At 44.7% G+C, this 23,475-nt stretch overlaps 1 long non-coding RNA gene across 1 annotated transcript in view; it reads left to right on the top strand.

Moving 5' to 3' along the window:
* The window catches only part of LOC309796507, a 308,229-nt gene that overhangs the window by 266,306 nt on the left and 18,448 nt on the right, over window positions 1-23,475 (top strand). The gene's annotated exons all lie outside the window — the stretch shown is intronic.

The following is a 23,475-nucleotide window of genomic DNA, read 5'->3' as shown; positions in this document are numbered from 1 at the left end:
GATGAAACCAGCAACTGTGTCACCCCGGCTCCGCAGAGATCACCCTTGGTTTCTCCTCCTCAGCCAAAATATACACTGGGTCTCTCTTTGCTTTTGTGCCGTGGCTGGCATGTCGCTGCCAGCACCACTGCTTTCTGCCCACCAGCCGCGAGATCTCGTGACGTCCTAGACACATTCCTTTGGTGTCTACCAGTGTCCCCCAAAGCGGAGCTAATCCAGCCTGAATGTGCACTCAGCACCGGAACGGCCCCCCTGGGTTTGGCTGGCAGCCCCCGAGCAGACCTTTTGTATCTGCGTCCCTTTGAGGGACAGGCGCTGCGGATTCCCGGGACCCAGCTCCCAGAAAGGAACTCAGCAGGGAAGGCGGACTGCTAAGTATCCTTCCAACCTGAAGATAAAAAACACAAATGAGAAGAGAAGGAACTGGGGCAAAGCTTCTGGCAGAGCTGATACGTTTTCGTGGGAGAACAATACCCGGTTACGGGGACGCAAGACCTGGTATTTCGCCGTCGGCCTAATTAATCAGAGGAGGACCAGCCCGGGCATGGTGATGCCAGTTCCCCATCCCACTGCTGCGGGTTTTAACTTTTGTCCTGATGTCTGAGGCTGACGTGTGATCCCAGGGCTCTCGGGGCAGGCGTGTGATCCCCGGGCAGCGTCACTCTATAAATAACAGGCTGTGCTGAGAATAGCAGACTTCTTCATTCCTCCTTCCAGAGATGACCTCTCAGCTCCTTGGGGGTCAGGACAAGGTGAGAGCCACAGAAAGGTGACAGAGAGACGGAGAGGGACATCACGTAGTGGACTGAAGAGGGTCCTCTCCCAAATTTATGTCCCTGGGAATCTCAGAATGGGACCTCAGTTGGAAAGAGGGTCTTGCAGGTGTCATCAGTTAAGGGTCTTGGTTGGAAATCATCCTCGTGCCCTCAGTTCAGTGACTGGTGTCCTTATAAGAGGAAGGAAAGGGGGATTTGGACAGAAGTATTCACAGAACAAGCAAAGACAGAGGCAGAGATTGAAGCGAGGTGGCCACAAGCCAGTCAGCACCAAGGATTGTAGCAGCCACCAGAAACCAGGAAGGACCCTCCCCTAGAGCCTTCACAGGGAGTGCAGGCCTCCGGACACCTTGATTTTGCACTTCTGGCCTCCAGAACCAGGAGGGGATGCACTTCCCTTGTTTACAGACATCCAGGTGGTGGTCATGAGTTGTGGCAGTCACAGGAAACACACACAAACCCCAATGCTGGCATCTTGATGGCACCAACCCTTCTTTCCCAGGTCTTGGCGATAGGCTGCCTTCCAAACTAAAGAATTGCAAGAGCCACAGAGGCTGTTTCCTTTCTGTTGAACTTGCTTTTCCTTGAAAATCCCGAATATGGTCTGTACCCCCCATCATTGGGCTGCTGCCAGAGGCCCTTGAAATCCTCCAACCGTTGGCACAAAGACGCGGAAATAGGATCAGGGGCTGGCAAACCAGGAGGGGTGAACTGCTTCTCATTTGTTTTCTTTGCATGGGAAAGAAATCAGATGATCCCAGGCAGGACCCCGGGGTGAGAGCAGATGATTAACAACACAGAGCTGAAAATAAGCTTGTTTTTCACACCACCCTCTTGTTTTTATTTTTTTTTTCTTGGTCACAGAACCATGTTGCGACAAAACCAAGTTTAATTACTTCACACCTTGCACCTCAAGGAATGTGATTACTTTGAGAAAAAAGAAAATCTAGGTCCTGCCGTGCCGCCCACCCTGGACAGGCACCATGGTTTTTACAAAGGTCCGTCGACGCTCTTAGGATCTGAGGTTATCAAGGTGCTTTTTATGGACACGTGTCCATGCCGGGGACCCGCTGAAGCTTAGTGCAGAGTGCGCTGACTGGGGAGACCGTGATTCTAAGTAGGAGCCTTTGCCATGCCAGCTTCCTCCGGGGTGAGTCAGTAATCACAGCAGGAAAGCGGGGAGGGGGATTACGGCCTCTCCTATGGGACATTCAGAGTCATACTGCCCGTAACAATATAGACATAAAGTGGAGACATCTAGGAGCCTGAGAAGTTCCCTACCGTTCAGGGCAAGAAGTTTCTGCCAAGTGTGAATGTTAGTGGTACAACCAAGGTTAAAAACAAAGAACAAAAACTTGCTCAGGGTGGCCCAGGGAGCACACTCAGCTCCTGCAGTCCCTGCCCTATGAGCCCCTGGTCGTTTCTCATCATGGCTATTTCCTTTCTTCCAGGCCTGTAGGATCCTATCTTTTTGACTCTACCTTTCTTCTGATTAGGTCAGGCCCACCCAGGGTAGTTGATGGGCTCAAAAGTCAACCAGTGAGGAACCTAGTCAACAGAGTGACATTCACATTGTTGATCCTCATGCTGAAACAAACAAACAGCAGCAAAACAACAACACCCTTCTGTAGGAATAAAAAGTACGGAAAGATGGAGAGAAAAGCGGTAGTGGGTGCATGCAGACAGTCCTGAGTTTGGAGCCTACTTCTCGGCTTCTGTGCACAAGTTACCCCACCCCCTTAGCCTCGGTATTCCTTTGTATGGGGGTAGAAATCAAACCACAGTATTATAAAAATAATGTTTGTCCACAGTAGCCACACGGTGGAAGGAATCCAGGTGTCCATTGACAGAAGAGTGGATAAGCAAAACGCAGTATTTATAAAATTCAACCCTAAGAAGGAAATCCTGACATAGGCTACAGCATGGGTGAACCTGGAGGATATCATGCTCAGTAAAATAAGCCAGGCACAAAAAAACAAATATTGTGTGATTCGACTTCAGTGCAGTATGTAGAGGATATCATTCATAGACACAGAAAGTGGCGTGGTGGTTGCCAGGGCTGTGTGCAGGGGCAACGTGGTATTAGTGTTTAATGGGTATGGATTTTCAGTTTCGGGAAATGGAAACGTTCTGGAGATGGACGGTGGTGATGATGCCACAACGATGTGCACCGAAACGTACACTGAAAAATGGTTAAGATGGTCCAATTTATGTTATGTGTGTTTTTTGCCACAACTTAAAACTAATGATAATAATAGGTTAAAAAAAAAAGAGAGAGAGAGTGACATTCACCATATTCATAGGTCCCATGCATTCTCAAGAGGAGGGCACTTTACACCAGCAGAAAGGGATCTCGGGGTACATCTTAGACTTCAACCTCCCACACCAATAAGTGCGTTCACGAGGGCTACCCCAGTGGGCCACTGGGTCTCAGTGGGACCGCTGTTTCCCTGGGAGACTGGTAGTAGCTACCTCAGAGCCACCCTGCTCAGGGGAGAGGAAGCTGCAATGAATATCCTCCGCCAGTGAGGGTTGTGCCTAGGGTGTCCACTCCCCTGAGTGTGCAGACCATACCAGCCCCCGGTGTAGCACGCAGCCCTACCCTTCTGGCAGAGATAGTCCCACGCAGAGGCACTCCTGTGTGAAGCTGGCAGCCCCGTCAGTACCGGCCCGGACACACGGAGTTGATTTACCGCCGGGTTACAAAAGCTCTATCGTGATCACCTGGCAATGTGGTTTCTGACGCTTTTTTTTTTTTTTAATTTTTATTAGAGTATAGTTGCTTTACAGTGTTACAGCCACTATGGAAAACAGTATGTAGGTTCCTTAAAAAACTAAAAGTGTTTTCTGACTCTTGGTCTAGACAAGGGCCATGGGATTTAGGACGCACTCCTTCAGTCCAGAACTCCGCTGGAGACCCCCGTGGCCGTTTTTTTCCACCGATGGTTTGCAATCGATGTACCCAGTTAGATGGGCTGCTTGATGACATGGCTGGAGGAGCAGAAACGCATGTTGGAAACTTATGGTTTGAATGCTCATGGGGAAAAAAAATGCTTTGTGCAGAGCTTGACGGTTTAATTCTGAGACAAAACATAACCTGTGTGCAAATATGAAGTATGGGAGATGGTGCCTGATGCCTGAAATGTCTTCTGGACCCCCCACGTGTGCAGGTTCTGCCTGTCTGTCTGTCTCTCTCTGTCTTTTTCTGTTTCTATGTCTCCCTTTCTGTTTACTGATTTCTGTTTCTCGCTTTGTCTCTCTCTAGATGAACCACATCCTTTATCTTCAAAAGGAAACTCTATATGAGGGTGCTCCGTGGAGTCTTGTGCTCCCTCTCACGCACCCAGATTTCGGAAACCTTTGCAAGGCTCTCCACGAAGCCACAGCTGGTCCCCCCTCTGGTGAACTGAGTGGTTAGGGTTTGAACACGGAGGGCGTCTGCTTCAAAGTCTTACCTGTTTGCTGGGCACCCTTCCTGACACGACACGAATGCTCAAATCTTCACTGGATTCACTGCCTGCCTTCTTAAGAGTGGGTTTTAAACAAAATGCGTGATTATCCATCTCCCCCCATTTTTCCTGGGTATCATTTGCTTGTTGCTCTAGGTGCCACCCCAGAATATTGGCCTTTTTTCCCCGGTCTCTTTGCTCAACGGACATTTTGACCTCTGTCCCCCGTGAAACCACCTTGACTTTGATTTCTGTCCTGTTCACTGCGTTACTCCCCAGCTATTAAGGGCCAGCCTGTCTCAGAAGGGGGCCCTTGAAGCGGGCTCCGGCCAAACCTGCATCGGGTCTCTTTCTTCTGTTCCCTCCTGCCGGCCTGTGTACCTTCACGGCGCCAGCTCATGAAAGCCTCCGCTAAGGGGCAATGCCCAACGATTGCCTGAACTCTCAGACCTTTGAACGCCTTCATCCTTTCGAAAAAGAATGACAGTGCCTTTGAAAATTCAGTAGAAAGAACATTTCGTTCCATCCTGAGATCATGCGTAAGATTACATCTCCCGGGAGGTGTCCTCACATATACCCCACGAGTGTTTTATGGGTAGGAATCCTACCCATGGGAAGGATGAGGCCAGGATGAGAAATTGGCTCCTGGGGAGGGTGTCTGGATGGGTGTAGCTCAGGTCAGACACCTGTCCCCTGACTTGGGAGAGGAGAGAGGGGAGGAACTGTCCCCTTGGGCTTTCTGAGTAGGACGGAAACACCTGGACCTACCTTCTAAAGAGCTGACTCAACATGGGAGAAGATCCATCCTCACAAAGAAGGTCAAGAGCAGGCAGATGGATCCCTGGACAGCTCTGCCGCAGGAGCTGAGACCAAAGACAACAAAGACATGAAACAGTGTGAGCAGGTTCCCGCACGGAGAGACCTAGCAGGGCGGGGTGACGGGTGGGTGCTGTAAACGGGGCCAAGGTCACAGCCCAGAGCCTTACCCGCCATACCGTGTTGCCCCCCGGATATTGGAAACGATTTTGGACAGCATTTTTTCTTTTTTACATCTTTATTGGAGTATAATTGCTTTACAATGGTGTGTTAGTTTCTGCTGTATAACAAAGTGAATCAGTTATACATATACATATGTTCCCGTATCTCTTCCCTTTTGCATGGAGAGCATTCTTTTAAGCAGTAAGTGATAGAAAGAGACTCTTAATTCCTCAATCCAAGGCATAGAGGCCTTAGCTTACCAGTGATTTCGGGAGACACAAGGATAAATCCTGCACTTTCTGGCTTTAGGGGCAGTCAGTCTTGTGAAGATTAAAAGGAGCTGAATTCAAACTACTGGGCTCTATGCCCCCCATGAGGGAAGGACCTATTAGCTTGCTAACTTTTACAGACCGTGGTTGGTATTTCCTCTGTACAGCTGTCGTGAGCTTTAAGTGCGGTCAGAGCTTTGAAGAATATGGCACAGCGTATATATTCAACACTGTTGGGTCGTTAGCTGAGCCTGGTCTCCCAAAACTCAAAAGGGACACTGATGACAGAAGGAGTGAAATATGTCACACGCGTTCTGTTGAGTTTCTCTGTTTTTGATGATCAAGTTAGCGGTAGAAAACACCAAAAGGGACAAGAGTCCAGTGGATCTAGGCATCCTCTTATTTTAGGATTGACTTTTTTTTTGACATTACCTCCTGGCAATTTATTATCAAATGGGCATATTAATGTCTTTCAAACATGCATACTTATATGGATGTGCTTATATACATACACAGAGTCCTGCAGGCATACACATACGTACATATTGAATTATTTGTAAGGTTGTTACTGAACCAAACTTGGGTCCACTCGCCCACGCACAGCAAAGCCAGTCTCCTGACAGCATGTTGTGGTGAAGGAAAATGCAGTGTTTATTGCAGGGGCCAAGCAAGGGGAACGAGCAGCCCATGCTCAGAAGGTCCAAAGTCTCCGATGGATTTCAGGGAAAGGGTTTAAAAGACAGCGTGAAGGAGTGGGGTTGTGGGCTGTGTGATCAGCTGGTGGACACTGTTCTGATTGGTTGGTGGTGAGGTCATCGGGAGTTGGCATCCTCAACCTTCTGGCTCCAGCTGGTCTGGGGTCTCCGTGCTGGTGGGCAGCATTCAGTTGACTTCTTCCCTGGTGGAGGTTTCAGTATCTGCAAAACAGCTCAAAGGACGTGGCTCGGAATATGATCTATAGTCCTTGAGGAGGAATGGAGTCCTTGGCTTTCTTTAATGACTAAACTATTATTAATTTGTTTTGCTTGATCGTTTTCCTTTATTTCTTCATTTCTCACTTCTGTGATTAAATTTGTTCTTTGGAACTTGGGGAAGGCCTAGGAGGCTAAAGTTTTTCTACCAACGAGAGGCAGGGGATGGAGTGGTCTGTACTGGGAAGGCCCCATAGGCTCCTGCTCATATACAGGATGAGTGTAATGGTTGAAACCTTCTCTACATCATCATCTACAGAGGGAAAGCCCAGGACTAATGTGCTGTAGTGTAGTTGAGACCATACTGTCTGGGAGTCAGGAGGGTGGGTCCTGTTTGAATCTCTGCCGTTAACTAGTTGTGTGATGTTACCCATGTCACTCAACCACTCTGGCCTCCAGTTTCTTCTTCTGCATAATTAAGTGACTGGTACCCCTGACCACTCCCACCCCTTACCGTCAGTATGTTTATGGATCTATTAAGACAGTTAACCTGGACGCTGAACTCAGGATATGGTCTGGCTCCCTGGAACACTGATACCCCTGCATTTATAAAGCTGAAGGCACCTGAGGGTGGGCGTATTCAATTCATTGTGGGATTATTTTGTCTCAGTCAGCATGGGCTGCCATAACAAAACACCACAGACTGGGTGGCTTCCCAACAAACATATATTGCTCACAGTTCTGGAGGCTGGAAACCTGAGATCAGGGCACCAGTACGGCTGAGTTCTGGTGAGGACCTGCTTCCTACTCACACGTGACCACCTTCTCACTGTGTCCTCACATGGTGCAGAAAGAATTCTTCTCCTTCTCCTGCCCCTCCTCCTCCTTCTTCACTCATCCCATCCTGGGGCTCCACCCTCATGACCTCATCTAAACCTAATTACTCCCCGAAGACTCCACCTCCAAATACCATCACATTGGGTGTTAGGGCTTCAACATAAGGACCTGGGGAGACACAATTCGGTCCTTAGCAGTAGGACTTCCTGGGAAGTACCGCTTTATCACTCAAGTGATTTGTAAATATAAGCATTTCTTTGTCTTAATATCAGTGTCATAATTTTGAGCCCCAACATTGACTTGTGTACAACAAGCCTTTGACAAGGCTACTGCAGTCCCTTGACATGGAGTGTTTATTCAGCGAAAACTCTTCAGCCCTCTGCTGTTCTCTGAGAGCTAGGTGTGTGGAGACTATGGTCTGTATTTCTTACAAACAGAGACTATTTCCACGTTTTCTTGTTTCTGTGACTCTGAGCTAGCAGACATTCCCATTCTGGAATAGCAGGAGAGTAACTTTTATCGTCTCTTTCGTTGTTTCGATTACCCTGGGAAGCTCATTCCCAGTTAGCTCAGGTAGACACTCGGGGTCATTTATGAAGAAAGCGTAAATTCTCCCCCCTGCCTCAGCCAGTTTCTCTTCTTTTGTCCACGGCCGTGGAGTGCATTTATTTATATTGGCCCAAATCAGTAATGATCCCTGTCACTCAGAAGGATAAACAAAACAGAACATGAAACCGTATACTTTGTGACATCAGCTCCGTATTGGTATTTTTTGTATTGAAAGAATAGCATGCTACCAACAACATATGAACAAGCATGAGAAGGCTGATAAATACTTACAGAGTTCACAGGGATGAATGAGGATGACTTATCAGAACAAATAGTCCTCTTTCTGGAAGACCTACAATGGAAAACGTCATCTATAGGAATCAGATGCACAGAAATCTTTTCTTTCTTACGAGAGCAAAACTCCTCGGCATCACTTCCCATACCCTCTCCCATGCTACTTCTTTGCAAAAAAAAGTGTGATTTTTGTCTGAAACAATCACTGGGGACAGATCAGAAGAAACTTTCAGAGCTTGAAATTTCACAAGAAGAAGTGAAACTGAGAAGCAGTCAAGCTCATTTGTTTTTAAAAACAATTATTTAAATACAATATGGGGAGAAAGCATTAGCATATTTAAACTTGTATTCTGCATATGTAAAATCTTTTAAAGGCAGAACAACCTAGTGATATTTTTTTAATGTAATTTGACATATGCTTTATTGGGAAAGAACCACACTATTTGGTAATTACCAAAATTACTACTTCTCAAATTCTCCTAATTATTTCACATAAAACATGTCAGTCTGGCCCCTTTTTTTTTTTTTTTTTTTTTTTCCGTACGCGGGCCTCTCACTGTTGTGGCCTCTCCTGTTGCGGAGCACAGGCTCCGGACGCGCAGGCTCAGCGGCCATGGCTCACGGGCCCAGCCGCTCCGCGGCATGTGGGATCCTCCCAGACCGGGGCACGAACCCGTATCCCCTGCATTGGCAGGCGGACTCTCAACCACTGCGCCACCAGGGAGGCCCTGGCCCCATTTTTTAAGCAGAGATTTTAAATATTTTTGTAGCAAAACTGTGCAGAAAGGAGCATGCTTCCCAGAATGTAATCACGGACCATTTCAAGGTAGCAGCGTCCCTGTAGAACACTGATCCATCTCCCAGTGACTGAGATATCTCCTCTCGTGTGCCACGGGCCTTGGTAGCTCTCTCCTGTTACAACTACTTGTGTGTACGTTCTCAGGGTCCTGTGCTAGGCTGACTTACATACAGGTAGCGTTTTCATTTTCACAGCTCTGTGGTAGGATTTGTGTACCATGCGGTGATGGGGAGTACTCAGCATTTTAAGGCAGGGTAATGATAACGTTTCTACGAGGATGACAAAGAGTTCATCTTGCTTGAGTAACTACCCTCCAATACCTGGTAAACGGGTGGACTTCCTTCCCCAAGTGTGACAGAGGTGGTACTCTCAGACGCCAGAGTTGAGGATATGGACGGAGGCCATGGCGGGGGTCCCACGGTCTGTCAGCTCATCGGTAGATCGGGGTTTGCTGTTCCTGCAACAAGACGCTGACAACAAACGGTTCTTTTTTAAAATTTTTTATTGGAGTACAGTTGATTTACGACGTTGTGTGAGTTTCAGGTGTACGGCAAAGTGAATCAGTTATGCATACACATATATCCACTCTTTTTCATATTCTTTTCCCATACAGGTCCTTACAGAGCATTGAGTAGAGTTCCCTGTGCTGTACAGTAGGTTCTTATTGGTTATCTATTTTATATATAGTCGTGTGTATGTGTCAATCCCAAACTCCCAATTTATCCCTCCCCACCTCACCCCCTGGTAACTATAAGTTTGTTGTCTACATCTGTGACTCTATTTCTGTTTCGTAGATAAGTTCATTTGTATCATATTTTAGATTCCACAAGCAATGTCAAATGATATCTGTCTCTCTCTGCCTGACTGACTTCACTTAGTGTGACAATCTCTAGGTCCATCCATGTTGCTGCAAACAGCAGTATTTCATTCTTCTTTATGGCCGAGTCATATTCCATTGACAAATACGTTTCTTGGCACCTGCTAGGAGCTGGGCGTGACACTAGGTCTTAGGAATATAACGGTGAATGAGAGACCCCTGTTACTTTCCATGACAGGATACAGCCAAGTGAGCTCTACAGTTCAGAAGAGAAGTAGGGAAAGTGAAAGGGCAGGGTGTTCAGTGACGTGGAAGGAAAATGGGAGAAGACAGGATATGCTGATGGCAGGAAGAATGTGGGTGTTGGAGGTGGGAGTGAGACTGGGAGGCATGGGGGTGAGGTTGAGGGTATTTCAGGCTAGAGGAGCCACCTGGCAGGAGCCCCACGATGTGAGAGGCACAGAAATAAATGCCGCATGGCTGGCGGGGGTGAAGTGGGCAGAGACCACGGGAGGGAGAGGCGCCGGGAGGGGAGGCTGGGTGGTAGCAGGGACCAGATTCTCAAAGTCATAGTATGGGCTTCAGAGCTCATCCCAGAAGATGTGGGACGATGTCAAAGTCATGGTCATGATCAGATTTCTCTTTGTAAATATTTCTCTGACTATTTTGTTTATTTATTTATTTTGGAGAACACAAGGGAAAAGGTTAAGATTGGAGATACAGGAAACTAAGTAGGAATGACAGCCCCAAGTACAGGTTCACTGGAGAGCCCTATTGTTATTTGACATATACTGTTATCACCTGGCAAAGGGAACCATGAGATCCTGATTCTGTTCCTCAAGTACCATCTTCTGACATGGTTTTAATCCTCAGTTGCAATCAAAACAAGAAGCTAGGGCTTCCCTGGTGGCACAGTGGTTGAGAGTCTGCCTGCCAATGCAGGGGACACGGGTTCGAGCCCTGGTCTGGGAGGATCCCACATGCCCCGGAGTGACTGGGCCCGTGAGCCACAACTACTGAGCCTGCGCGTCTGGAGCCTGTGCTCCGCAACAAGAGAGGCTGCCACAATGAGAGGCCCGCGCACCGCGATGAAGAGTGGCCCCCACTCGCCGCAACTAGAGAAAGCCCTCGCACAGAAAGGAAGACCCAACACAGCCAAAAATAAATATAAATGGATAAAAATTTTTAAAAAAAGAACCTGCTTATTAAAAAAAACCCAAGAAGCTGCCCTCCATTGGATGGCCAAAACCATCATTCATGTTGACCCACCAGAGGCACCGCCACAATTGTGAATTTTAATCCAAATCATCCAACAGCCATCTTCACGTTGATACTTACATGGAATCAACATTAAAGTTTACCTTTTGAAAAGTTACACGATTTAGCATTCCATCCAGTGTTTTGTTGAACGTGATCAATTTTTTAAAATGAGAGATACTTAATTCCTTGTAAAGTTTGCCTTTACAGTCATGCTTTATGAATGAAATTTATATCCATGAGATGAGTTATATGCAAGTGTTCCAGATTTTTATCTTTTCCAACTGGACATGTCTGTATCAGTTTGGGTTTTGGCTGAAAGCGAGTGAAGCTCATTTTGCAATTCGGTAGAAAGATTATCAAGAAGGTTCATGAAATCCATGTGAGGTTGGAGGTCAACACTTGTGATCGGGGGTAACCAAGAGATCTCTAGAGGTCTCTGGAAGCCTTCTCTCCGGCAGACTGGTCTGCAGTGACTGTGCTTCGACCATGCATCTCATCCTCGCCATGTGCTCAAGAGGTGATGCCTTGAATAGAGGGGCTTAGGTCAAATGCCCACCTCTCAGGAAGAGGGTACATCTGTCCCGTTTGGTTTCCTAAAAGGGAGATGGTCAACTTGATCAACCTTTTGGTTTTTTTTTAAATAGGTCTTTTACGAATATTTATTTATTGATTTTCCTTTTTTTTTTTGGCTGCGTTGGGGCTTAGCTGCAGCACACGGGATCTTTGTTGATGCATGCGGGATCCTCTTGTGCTGGCGTGCGGTCTGCTTGGGTTTCTCTCTAGTTGTGGCATGCGAGTTATCTCTCTCTAGTTGTGGCATGCGGGTTATCTCTCTCTAGTTGTGGCACGCAGGTTCCAGGGTGCGTGAGCTCTGTAGTTTGTGGCACGCGGGCTCTCTCTTTGAGGTGCGCAGGCTCAGTAGCTGTGGCATGTGGGCTCAGTTGCCCCGTGGCATGTGGGATCGTAGTTCCCTGACCAGGGATCGAACCCACGTCCCCTGCATTGGAAGGCAGATTCTCTACCACTGGACCACCAGGGAAGTCCCAACTTGATCTACCTTTGCACTCAGTTTACACTCAATGGGAGCAAGACAGTTCCCCACAAAGGACATTTAGATGCTGCTATGGACTGAATGTTTGTGTGTCCCCCCGCAAATTCATCCGTTGAAACCCTGATCCCCAATGTGATGGGTTTTGGAGATTGGACCTTCAGGAGGTAATGAGGTCATGAGGGTGGAGCCTCCATGACGGGATTAGCTCCCTTCCAACAGGAGACGTCAGAGAAGACAGCTGGCTTCCTTTCCCTGTCTCTCTCTGCCATGTGAGGATGCACTAAATGAAGCAGGAAGAGGGGCTCATGAGACCCTAGAGCATAACCATGGTAACTCCCTGATCTTGGCCTCCGCAGCCTCCAGAAGTGGTCGATCTTGAGAAGCCAAAATGTGGCAAACTGTCCACTGCATGTTGCTTTGCCCATTCAAGATTGTTAAGAACTGTTGATTAATCAGACATTCAGAGCCTTTGGTGTAGATGCTTTCCTAGTTATAATATCTGTCTCAAGGAAGGAAATGCTTCCTTGACACAAGGCCACAAGTGCATATGTGGATATGGCCATACAAGTCCTCTTATGTCAAGCAAACTGCCTAAACGGGGCCCGTTTGACTAAAATTTGTGGTAGCTAATCGTGACATTAGCCCCTTCTGATGTCAGTTGAAATACAAATACCTATTCTTCTGTTGGCCCCGGGGAGCGTAATAAGATTTAAAAGATAGAATGCAGTTTGCTGATGGGTTAAGTTAGTTATTTCGCGCCTGTTACTGAAAATGTAAGTACATTTCACCTAATCCATTACCTCCAGCGAATCAGATTACATGTGACACCTCTTCTGGGTGACAAATGGGTTTATAAAGTATTACTTAAACGGCATAATGGTAATCTGTCTGCTTCATTGCTGGAACCCAGGCACTCCATTTTTCTGTAACAGTTCTAATTAATCATTTCGAAGCATCATAATACATGTAAATACTTCTTTCTCAGGGCAAGATAAATAAGCTATCAACTCTAAAGTAACAGTATTTTCCCCCAGAGCTGTGATGGGATAGAAAAAATGATCAACCCTTCCAAAGCTCAACAGATCTCAGGGATATGAAAATATTCACCGGAGATTATAAAATTGGACAGGTTCTGGTTTGTAGACTGAAATATGTCTTTGAAAGTTCTACTCAGTTGAGAATATACTCAGTGGTTACACCTCTGGCATATATTCCACAGGAAGCTGGGCATGTTTGATTCCTTCATTTTCAACTATCTTCCACCTAAATTGCAATAACAGTATGCTTTTTGTAATACATCTCATAGGATTGGCCAAAAAGTTCGTTCGGGTTTTTCTGTACCCTCTTACAAAAAACCCAAACGAGTTTTTTGGCCAACCCAGAATTACTAGAGTGCAAGTGATATTTCAGTGCTTATAGCTGAAGTGGCAAAGCTAGTTTCTACCTCAGTATCCTTATATTTACCATCATCCCACTCCACAAAACTGCGTGCTCTTTTTTTTTTTTTTTTTTCTTTTTGCGGTATGCGGGCCTCTCACTGTTGTGGCCTCTCCCGTTGCGGAGCACAGGCTCCGGACGCGCAGGCCCAGCGGCCATGGCTCACGGGCCCAGCCGCTCCGCGGCATATGGGATCCTCCCAGACCGGGGCACGAACCCGTATCCCCTGCATCGGCAGGTGGACTCTCAACCACTGCGCCACCAGGGAGGCCCAAACTGCGTGCTCTTGAACTCCATTTCTAGACCAATATTTTCAATCATCTTTCTGTCAATGAGGGGCCATTTCATAGACCCAGAGTTTTCAGCTGCATACAACCACTTGGAAGATTATAATATTCTCCCAAAGGTTGTCTTTCCCTTTAAATGGATGAGGTATTAGTGTTTCAGGTGTGAACATTTTAAATGTTCTGGGCTAAAAGGCTATCTTAGATGGGAAAAAATGAGCACTGGGCAGCTAAACTACTATTAATCATTTGAACATAAGGGCTTTCCTTAAGATATAAAGAATTTCTTTTCCAAGTAGGAGGAGAAGAAGAAAGATTTTACTTTATGTGTTGAAATTTCTCTTATTGTCCACATAATCTCAGGTGTGTATAGGAAAGAAGGAAAAAAGAGTTGCACCTCTGCCTGATACGTTGTTTATGGGTCAAGTATTGGGTTGGCCCAAAAATTCATTCAGGTTTTTCATCGCTTACAGAAAAACTTGAACACATGTTTGGGCCAACCCAATATGAACACCTGAAGTTAAAGCAAGGTCACGTGAAGAGTAAGTTTTTCATATCACACATTGTTATGAACACACAGCGAATTTTGCCCTACATCTTTGGAGCCGTGTTTCTTACAAACATACACACACACACACACACACACACACAAGGCTTTTTATTTTTTTACTTTATTTTTCAATACACATTATTTTTTTAAACCCCGACCCTAGTATAGCTCATTTTATTTTATCTTATTATAATTTTATGTTTCTGGCTGTGCCATGTGGCATGATCTTAGTTCCCTGACCAGGGATCGAACCTGTGCCTCCTGCAATGGAAGCGTGGAGTCTTAACCATTGGACCGCCGGGGAAGTTCCCACACAAGGCTTTTTAAAGAAGTATTTCTTCTGTTTTTGGCGAGGCTGAGCCCATCTTGTGTTGGGCCCCAAGTGTCATCATCGACCACCCTTGACCGTGGGAACAAAGCACAAAAGAAGATGTGAAGGAACAGAAAAGTGCATCGGAACAGAGTCTCATCCCTGTGAACTGTTTGGAAATGGTTTTTCTTGGCAGAATTTGTCCAGACCAGTCATAGACACGTTAGTATTTACTGGAATTGTTAGTGATAGGGCACCCAGTATACGCAACTGAAGAGTGTGGAAGATTTTCAAACCTGGCTCAACTTCCTGTCTGCACTGATTTTACCCAGAAATTTCCCAAGAGTGGATTGTAGCAAGGAGAAAATACCTTTGCCTTGAGGATCTCTAAGCCTTCCTGAAATGTTGAATAATTTATAGCAAAGGCTCAAAGGATCAATTAGAAAAATGAGCCTACAGCTGATAATGCTTTGGAGGATGTGCTATAACATAGAGACACCCTTATCTAACTAGAGGTGGTACGGGAATTTGCTACTGACAAATATGCATTGGGGTTAAAACAAATCACCCTGCAAATAATTTATTTTGAAAATAACTAGTCACATGTATGCACGTCAGGAGCAGAGGTAGGAGTTAGAGGCGGTAGTTATTGGGCATGAATCGCAGTCTATTAGAATTAAATGTCAGATTAGAATATGTAGATAGGGTACATCCTATAATGAAATAGGAGGAAATGGTCTCATTATTTTTAGCAATACATGGTCTTCTACTTCAAAATAAATTGCATTTATAAGAAAAATATAGGAGGTTTGGAGAATATTCATAGAAGAATTGGAAACACGCTTCCGTGATAAAATAATCTTGGTAAAGAGTGTGACACCGGAGATAGCTGAGCTCGGAGGTAGGAGTAGGCTTGCAGTTTATGCAGGGAAGATACTTATGGATGAGGAACTGGAAACACAGAATCCACAGGCAAGAGTTGGCCGGGTGGAAGGCGTCAGAGAGCCAGGGCATGGCAGAGTGGCCGTGCAGGGCTCTGGGAAGCCCCAGAGTTCAGGGAACACCGGACAGAAGAAGCAGAGAGGGATCCTATCACGGATGATCTTGTCATGCCAACGTGACGGCATGCGGAGATGCTGAGAAGGACCAAAACCGCTCTTGAGAACCTCGTACCCATCTCAACACTTGACAAAGGAAGAAGCAGAGAGAGGTCCCATCACGAATGGTCTCTTCATGCCGACGTGACCACAGGCGGGGATGCTGAGGTGCTAAGACATGGACCAAAACTGCTCTTGAGAACTTTTGCACCACAGTCCACTGCCCACAGGCAACATGGGATAACGTCTGTCAGATCTTTCTTTTCCCCACCTCCCTGGCATCCTTCATCTACCTTCTCAACGTGCCCTTCCACCCTTTTGTAGAGACTGCATTTATTTCTGCAGCTCCGCGTGGTACCTCTTAAAAGTGTTTTTCCCCCCATGTTTGCGAATCTGATTTTTTGCTGTTTCTTTCTGCCTGTTTCCTGGACGACCATTTCTCAGATGCCTCCCTGGATGTTAAAACACTTGAGGTCTTCTTTGGAGATCTTTACAGCTCGTGAACACACCCCATAGGCAGGATAGAAAATAAGTGACTATTGTTTTTCAAAAGGGGGTCACCCATGGTCATGAAACACGAAGAAAGATGGAGGAACTGTCAAAGGTTGCAGGGACCTTAAACATAATGTGGAATCCCGGTCCATAACTGAATGCTAGCAGTAAAACTGGAGAAATCTTACTAAGATCCCTGATTTCATTAATAGTGTCCTATCAATAATTTCCTGGTATTATCATTGTCCTTTGATGATGTAATGTTCACATTGGAAAAAGTGGTGTGGAGGGTATACAGAACTCTCCTGCCTAAAACTTTGGCAATTTTCAAGAAGCCTCTAATTATCTTACACTAAAGAGTTACAAAGTAAATAAAGCTGAAATTAACAGGAAAAAACATCCTGCAACTCACTCTCTGGCATTTTAAAAGTAGGACTTGTATTCTTTTTCCTTTGTTTGTCTTAAACTGTTAAAAAATGCTCTCTAAGCTTTTATCTATATTCCTTAGATGCTCCTCAGATTATTGGGTTTTGTTTCATGTTATTTCTGTGGCACACAGGAGAGCTTCATCTGTAAAAAACAATGAGATAAACTTTACATAACATAAAATGAACCATTTTAAAGTGTACAATTCAGTGACATTTAATAGGTTCGCAGTGTTGTGCAACCATCACCCGTGTCTGGTTCCGAAATGTTTTCATCGCCCCAAAAGGACACCCCTACCCATTCAGCAGTCACGCCTTGTTTCTGTGTTCTTCCGCACCAGCCCTTGGCAACCACTAATCCGCTTTCCCTCTCTGTGGATTTAACATGTAAATCTGCACATCTCCCATGTAAATGGGATCAGACAGTTTGTGTCCTTTCGTGACTGGCTTCTTTCACTGAGCATCATGTTTTCAAGAACCATGGATTCTGTAGCATGTATCAGTGTTACATTCCTTTTTAAGACTGAACCATATTTCATTGTATGGATATACCGTGAGTTGTTTATCCATTCATCTGTTAATAGAGACTTGGGGTGTTTTCACCTTTTGACTCCTGTGAATAATGCTGCCATGAACACGCGTGTACACATTTTTGCGTGGAGGTGTTTTCATTTCCCTGGGGTATGTCCTTAGGAGTGGGGTTGCTGGATCACTGGGTAATTCTGTGTTTAGCTTTCTGAGTGTTACTCTTTACGTGCCCCACTCCATTCTTTGCCAGAGATGCTACTGTAGGCTTACTTACTTTTCCTGTAACTATAGTTTATAACTACGTTCAACCAGCATGTGCATTCTAACATGCAGCCTTCCGGGCTGTGCTCTTCTCGTACTGGGTTCACACCTTTCGTTTCTTACAATAATGATGGGAAAGGGTTGGTCCTGTTTCCTTGTCTCACAATTGCATATGTCTACACCATGGAGGATTCAAGCACAGTCACATACTGGGGACGCTTTAATTCATTCTTCATAGTCATGAACATCCATATTTTGAGCTGTGGTCTTTTAAGAATTTAAGCAAAATAACCCAGGCTTGTGTTACCTCCCTTGGATGAGCTCTGTAGTATGGTATCCAATGGGGCCATTGCTCCTTCTGAAGGAAATCTGTTTTGCCTCTTGTTCTTTTTCTGCTATGCCCCCCCTTCATCCTTACCATGTTCCTTTGCTTCTCATCTGTGTCCACTATGAGAAATTAATCTTTTTTATTTTCTCCCACGCTTTCCCTGGGCTACATTTCCGTACCTCCCCCGTGGCCACACGTGTGGCTTGAATTCATTCAGGTAGACATCACCTCTTCCATGCCAGGCCCCTGGACATGGATGGCACATTCTGGTCCTAACACCTCTGATGAGGAATGCTGCAGCGTAATTTGAATAGGCATGTCCTTTTCCATCTAAAATATAATACACAGTCCAGTTTTAACAGAGAACCCACTTGAGGCTGCCTTTCTCCTGACCACTTCTTGTAGTTGGGTCAAATCTTCAACCAAATCTATAATTCACCTTGTCCTTCTTACGGGCTAAAGCTTTCCCTGACACCAAATGGAAACAACTCACCATGGGGTGTTTTTCTCTCCTCTTTTGTCAGCGTCTCATTGCATGCTATGGTCTTTCTTTTAATTCAGTTTTTATTTTATATTGGAGTATAGTTGATTTACAATGTTGTGTGAGTTTCAGGTGTACAGCAAGGTGATTCAGTCATACATATACATGTATCTATTCCTTTTCAGATTCTTTTCCCATGTAGGTTATCAGAGAATAGTGAGTATAGTTCCCTGTGCTCTACAGGAGGTCCTTGTTGATTACCTGTTTTAAATATAGTGGTGTGTGTATGTGCATATGCTATTGTCTTAAAAGGCCACAGTATCTTTTTAGCTGAGGCACGATGTTTTCTCTTTCTTATGCTTCCTTATCATAAAAAAAGACAGCAAATTTGGCTGAGATCTGCTGAGTAGAAGTGCCAAAATTAGATCAGAAGTTTCGCCCCCATTATATCCTATTTGGTGTCCAGTTAAATTCTTCTCACCATAATATGAGGCACACACCCACCTCCAGGGGTTCCTCTGACCACACCTGTTTCCCTTGGGTTCGTCTTAACCAAGGATCGGAGTCCTTGCTACCTGGTCATCAGCTGGGCGCCTGCTCTTTTCAGGTGTGCATCGTGTCTGCACAGCACACAGCTGCCCCGCCGTGGGCCTCCGCCTTCCTCTGACTCTTCGCTAGGTTGTCCCCAGCATGCCTGGCTGGGATGAGGAGGGTCCGAAATGAAATAAGATCAAGCAAAATAATTCACGGATGTAACTTCCAAGTCCGTAAGGTCAGACCCTTTGCCCTTGGATCTGAACAGCTGCCATGCCCCAACCTGCGCCTAAATGGTGCCCGGGACACAATGAATACTCATGAAACGTGGAATGAAATCCCACCCGCGTGTTCATTCCATCCTTCATCTCTCACCATCCCCTTTCATCATCTCCCCGCCCACCCCAGCCCTACACATCAACTTTCTTATACCTCCCAGGGCGCCGTGGTCTCCCTCCCATTTCCAAGCCTTCGTCCCAGACTACCCCTCCACGTGGCACTTTTCTCTGAAGACTCAGAGCCCCAGCTTCGCATTTCTGCAGGAAGGTTTCACTGAGCAGCCAGAGCTGAAGGAGGAGGTGCTTCTCCTGTTTTCTCACATCGCCTCGTGTACATGTTCATCTGTATGAACTTCAAATGTGTTTGAAGTATCAAATACTTCAAATATGTTTACATATGGTATATAGGCATTTATAGGTACATAGACTAGTAATATAAATATATTATTTGGCTTTTCATGCTTTTGATATTTATATAAAGGTGACCACACTGGACAATTTCTTTGACTTGCTTTTTTTTTTTAATATTTTTTTTGATGTGGACCGTTTTTATATTGAAATTGTTATAATATTGCTTCTGTTTTACGTTTTGGTGTTTTGGCCGCAAGGCATGTGGGATCTTAGCTCCCAGACCAGGGATGGAACCCACAGCCCCTGAATAAGAAGGCAAAGTCTTAACTATTGAACTGCCAGGGAAGTCCCATACTTGCTTTCTTTTCTTTTTTTTTTTAATTTAGTGTTAATGGCTGGTAAATTTTTTTTAACAATTTACTTGTACAATTTATTTTTTTACCATTTTATTTTTATTTTATTTTATTTTTTGAATTGGAGTATAGTTGATTTATAATGTTGTTACTAAATTTATTCAGGTTGAGGTCTGTAGTTCATATGTATTAATTATCACTACTTCATTGTATGACTCCATTCTATCCATAGACGATCTAAGGAAAAACTGATGTGATTTTCTGCTGTGATCACAAGTGGGCCATTATGGACTGATTCTTACATTTCTGACCTGTGCCCTATTAGAAGATAGTTTTACCAGGTTAAACGTCCCATAACACATAGATTATTTCAATTCTTGGGTTCCACTGCGAACTTCTTTCTCTAAACCTAATACTTGCTGGCACGAACTATGCCTACATTGAAATCTGTCTCTATTTGGTAATGGAGTGTCTATTACAATTTTCAGAATTGCACCCTACACTCAGATTTCCCATACCCATTTGTGCTTACATGGGCAATTTTCATGTAAGGGTATATTCATAATATTAGTGCAATGCCAGTGGCCATATTTTGCTCCTTTTATTGGGCTACAGAGTTTAATTGAAAAGCACAGGTTATTTGAGTGATTTTTTTACATTAGAGTAAAGCTTACTCCCAGCAGGATCCATCTTACGTCCCTCACGTACGTCAACTAACAATTACGTTTTTATTCCCAGCATTCTGCAGTTAATCATGACACACTCTACTCCCGGGTTAAGGTAATAATAATAATCAACAGTGCAAGTGAACTGACAAAACAAATCTAAATATAGGGACTTCTCATCAGAATGTGCACAGGGACCAAAAAAAAAAAAGCAACACAGTACATATTTCTAACATGGCCATTGTTCACGGAATCATGGCTTTGAATCCCAGATTTTGATCTAATTAAAAATTGAGGGCTTCCCTGGTGGCGCAGTGGTTGAGAGTCCGCCTGCCGATGCAGGGAACGCGGGTTCGTGCCCCAGTCCGGGAAGATCCCACATGCCACGGAGCGGCTGGGCTCTTGAGCCATGGCCACTGAGCTTGCGCGTCTGGAGCCTGTGCTCCGCAACGGGAGAGGCCACAACAGTGAGAGGCCCATGTACCACAAAAAAAAAAAAAAAAAAAATTGAGCTTAAATACACCACTAAGAGAGGGATGTGCATTAGAGAATTTTAAATATTCCTTTTATTTCCTACGTACATTCTGGTTTTCTTCAAAATACAGTTCGTGGATACAGTATTGCCTTTGAAAATGTAGAGCTCCTCCAATTTTCCCTAATGACTCATTATGATAGAAAACTGTAAGGAGATACCCTGTTTTATCAAGGTCTGTTAGGGGGGCTTAATGAGCCGGTCCAGAGGAATGAGGTGTTTGACTGTCTGAGACTTCAAGATTGTGACATTGCTCTAGGAGGGAAACATAAGATTTTTTCACAAAAGTTCTTAATAGCACCAAGCAGGTGACTATGTTCATACAGCATGTAAGCAGGCTAGGTAGATATAAGGTCTTCCATTTTTTCCTTATACATCTCTAATTAATCACAAAGCTTCAGAATCATTGAGTCGACACACCTGAGTGCCTCAGAAGCTCTGTCACTCGTAGGCACACTGGTATGTCTGCATGCCAACTGTCTCTTGCTAAATACAAGGTTCGCAGTGGTTCATATCAGAAGTTCTCCGTGATCCAAACCCCCATCCCATCACTCGTTTCCCATCTTGTGCTGCATATTCCGTGTCTACACATTGACCTTAGAAAAACAAGGAGGGCGTTTTGAGATTGTACTAAAGTGTTTAATGATCTTTCCCCAAACCGTTATTCTTGGATATAAGGATAACCTTGAGCATCCCTGACCCAATAAATAAATGAATCCATTTGGATGTTTACATGAATGTTTGTTTGTCCCAACTCTTGGAGCTCATCATACAATGCAAAACAAGCCAGCGCTTTAAAAAAATTCTTGTGGAAGCATAAGGAAAAAGTAGAAACATTTCCCAATACTGACAGAGACCAAAATGAAGCTTTTTCACATCAAAGAGATCCATGAGTGGGCATTCTCATTGTTCTATCATTCTTCAGACCTGGTTAGAAGCGTGGTGTTAGCTACGATAGATAAGAATATGTCTCAGGCCAACTACAAAACCCAGCTTGTGATAATATGACATTTTAGTATCTACTGAGTTCTTGTACAGTTATGGTCTTATTTCGTTTTTACAGAAAAAAAAATTGCTAGGCAGACAGAGAAAATCATCTTACTGTCACCATTTGGTAGCAGAAGAAACTGGAAATGAGTCAGATTGGTAATTTGTCCCAAGTTTCTATGGACAGTAAACACCAAGTCCATGATCAGAATTCAGGACTGTGTGCCATACAATCTTCTGCAATCTAGTTTCCTCCCCATTGTGTAGAGCAGGGAAGTTTACTAAAAATTATCCTAGGTCATTGGAACCTTAAATGAGCGTACTCAATCTCCAGTATGCAGGGCTTTCTGATATACACCATAGAATGACTTCATGGAATCTGGAGTCTAAAGGAAAACAAAGCAAAGCTGAGAGTGATAAAAAAAGAAAAAAAAATCAGGATATAAATACCAAAAGCACCAACAATTCCAAGGAAAGATAGTGAAGTAATGTTGTATGTGGGGTTTCTCAAGAAAATGACCGAAGTGATCTCTTTATCTGGACATCTTCTAGTTGAATAGTCATTAGGTTTGACTCAAAATTATTTGACCTAAACCAGCTTGGGAAAATAAAGCCCCACATAACAGCAATGAAGTATTGATAGATGAAAAGAATAGTCTTTCATCAGCTTTGTATTCAAAAGGAAGGTCAATTATGAACCCAGTCTAGATTTCTTGGCCTTGTTATAAGATAAGAATACTTAAGAGCACTTCAAAAATATTAACTTCTGGGCTTCCCTGGTGGCGCAGTGGTTGAGAGTCCGCCTGCCAATGCAGGGGACACAGGTTTGTGCCCCGGTCTGGGAAGATCCCACATGCCGCAGAGCGGCTGGGCCCATGAGCCATGGCCACTGAGCCTACGCGTCCGGAGCCTGTGCTCCGCAACGGGAAAGGCCACAACAGTGAGAGGCCCGTGTACTGCAAAAAATTTTTAAAAATTAACTTCTGTGTTAATGAAAGGATTTACACTATTCTATGAATGTTTGTAGAGACTTGTCATGAAGAAGCCTGTGTTTTACTACCTCTTGGATGGGGAATGAATTAGCTGAGTTATGAGGGTCCTAAACTGCCTCAGAGTCAATGCTGTTCATGAGATTTTCTCTCTTGGAAGATGTAGATACATTATAGAGAAGAAATAAAAACAAAGCCCCCAAACGTAAACCATCCATAAGAATCTCTGCCGGGGAATCTCCAAATGTAACTATTCTGAGTAAAGCGACAGGTTCATAGAAGGAAGTCCAGCCCACAGCTATGGAATTGGTAAAGATGACAGTGAGTCACCAATCAGAATGGACACAGCATGACATTTGGCTAGGGTCAGGGTAGCATGCAGAAAGTGCTAGGAAGGAAGGTATTTGTGGACAAGAGGTTTCTCTGACACCGTCGTGAACATCTTGTGTAGTTCTACAGCAAAGGTAACCTAGCAAGTCTGAGTGCCAGAAGGTTATTGGAACACAGAGACTTATCTAAAAGTACAATACAATATCCCTTCTGCAAGATGAAATGTCAGCATTGTCAGAGCAGTGATTAGGGCCGCTGGGTTATTCACAGAGG

This window comes from Mesoplodon mirus (genome assembly GCF_964341445.2).
Source record: "Mesoplodon mirus genome assembly, chromosome: X".
NCBI classification, from domain to species: domain Eukaryota; kingdom Metazoa; phylum Chordata; class Mammalia; order Artiodactyla; family Ziphiidae; genus Mesoplodon; species Mesoplodon mirus.
This window is presented reverse-complemented; position numbering and strand designations above follow the sequence as displayed.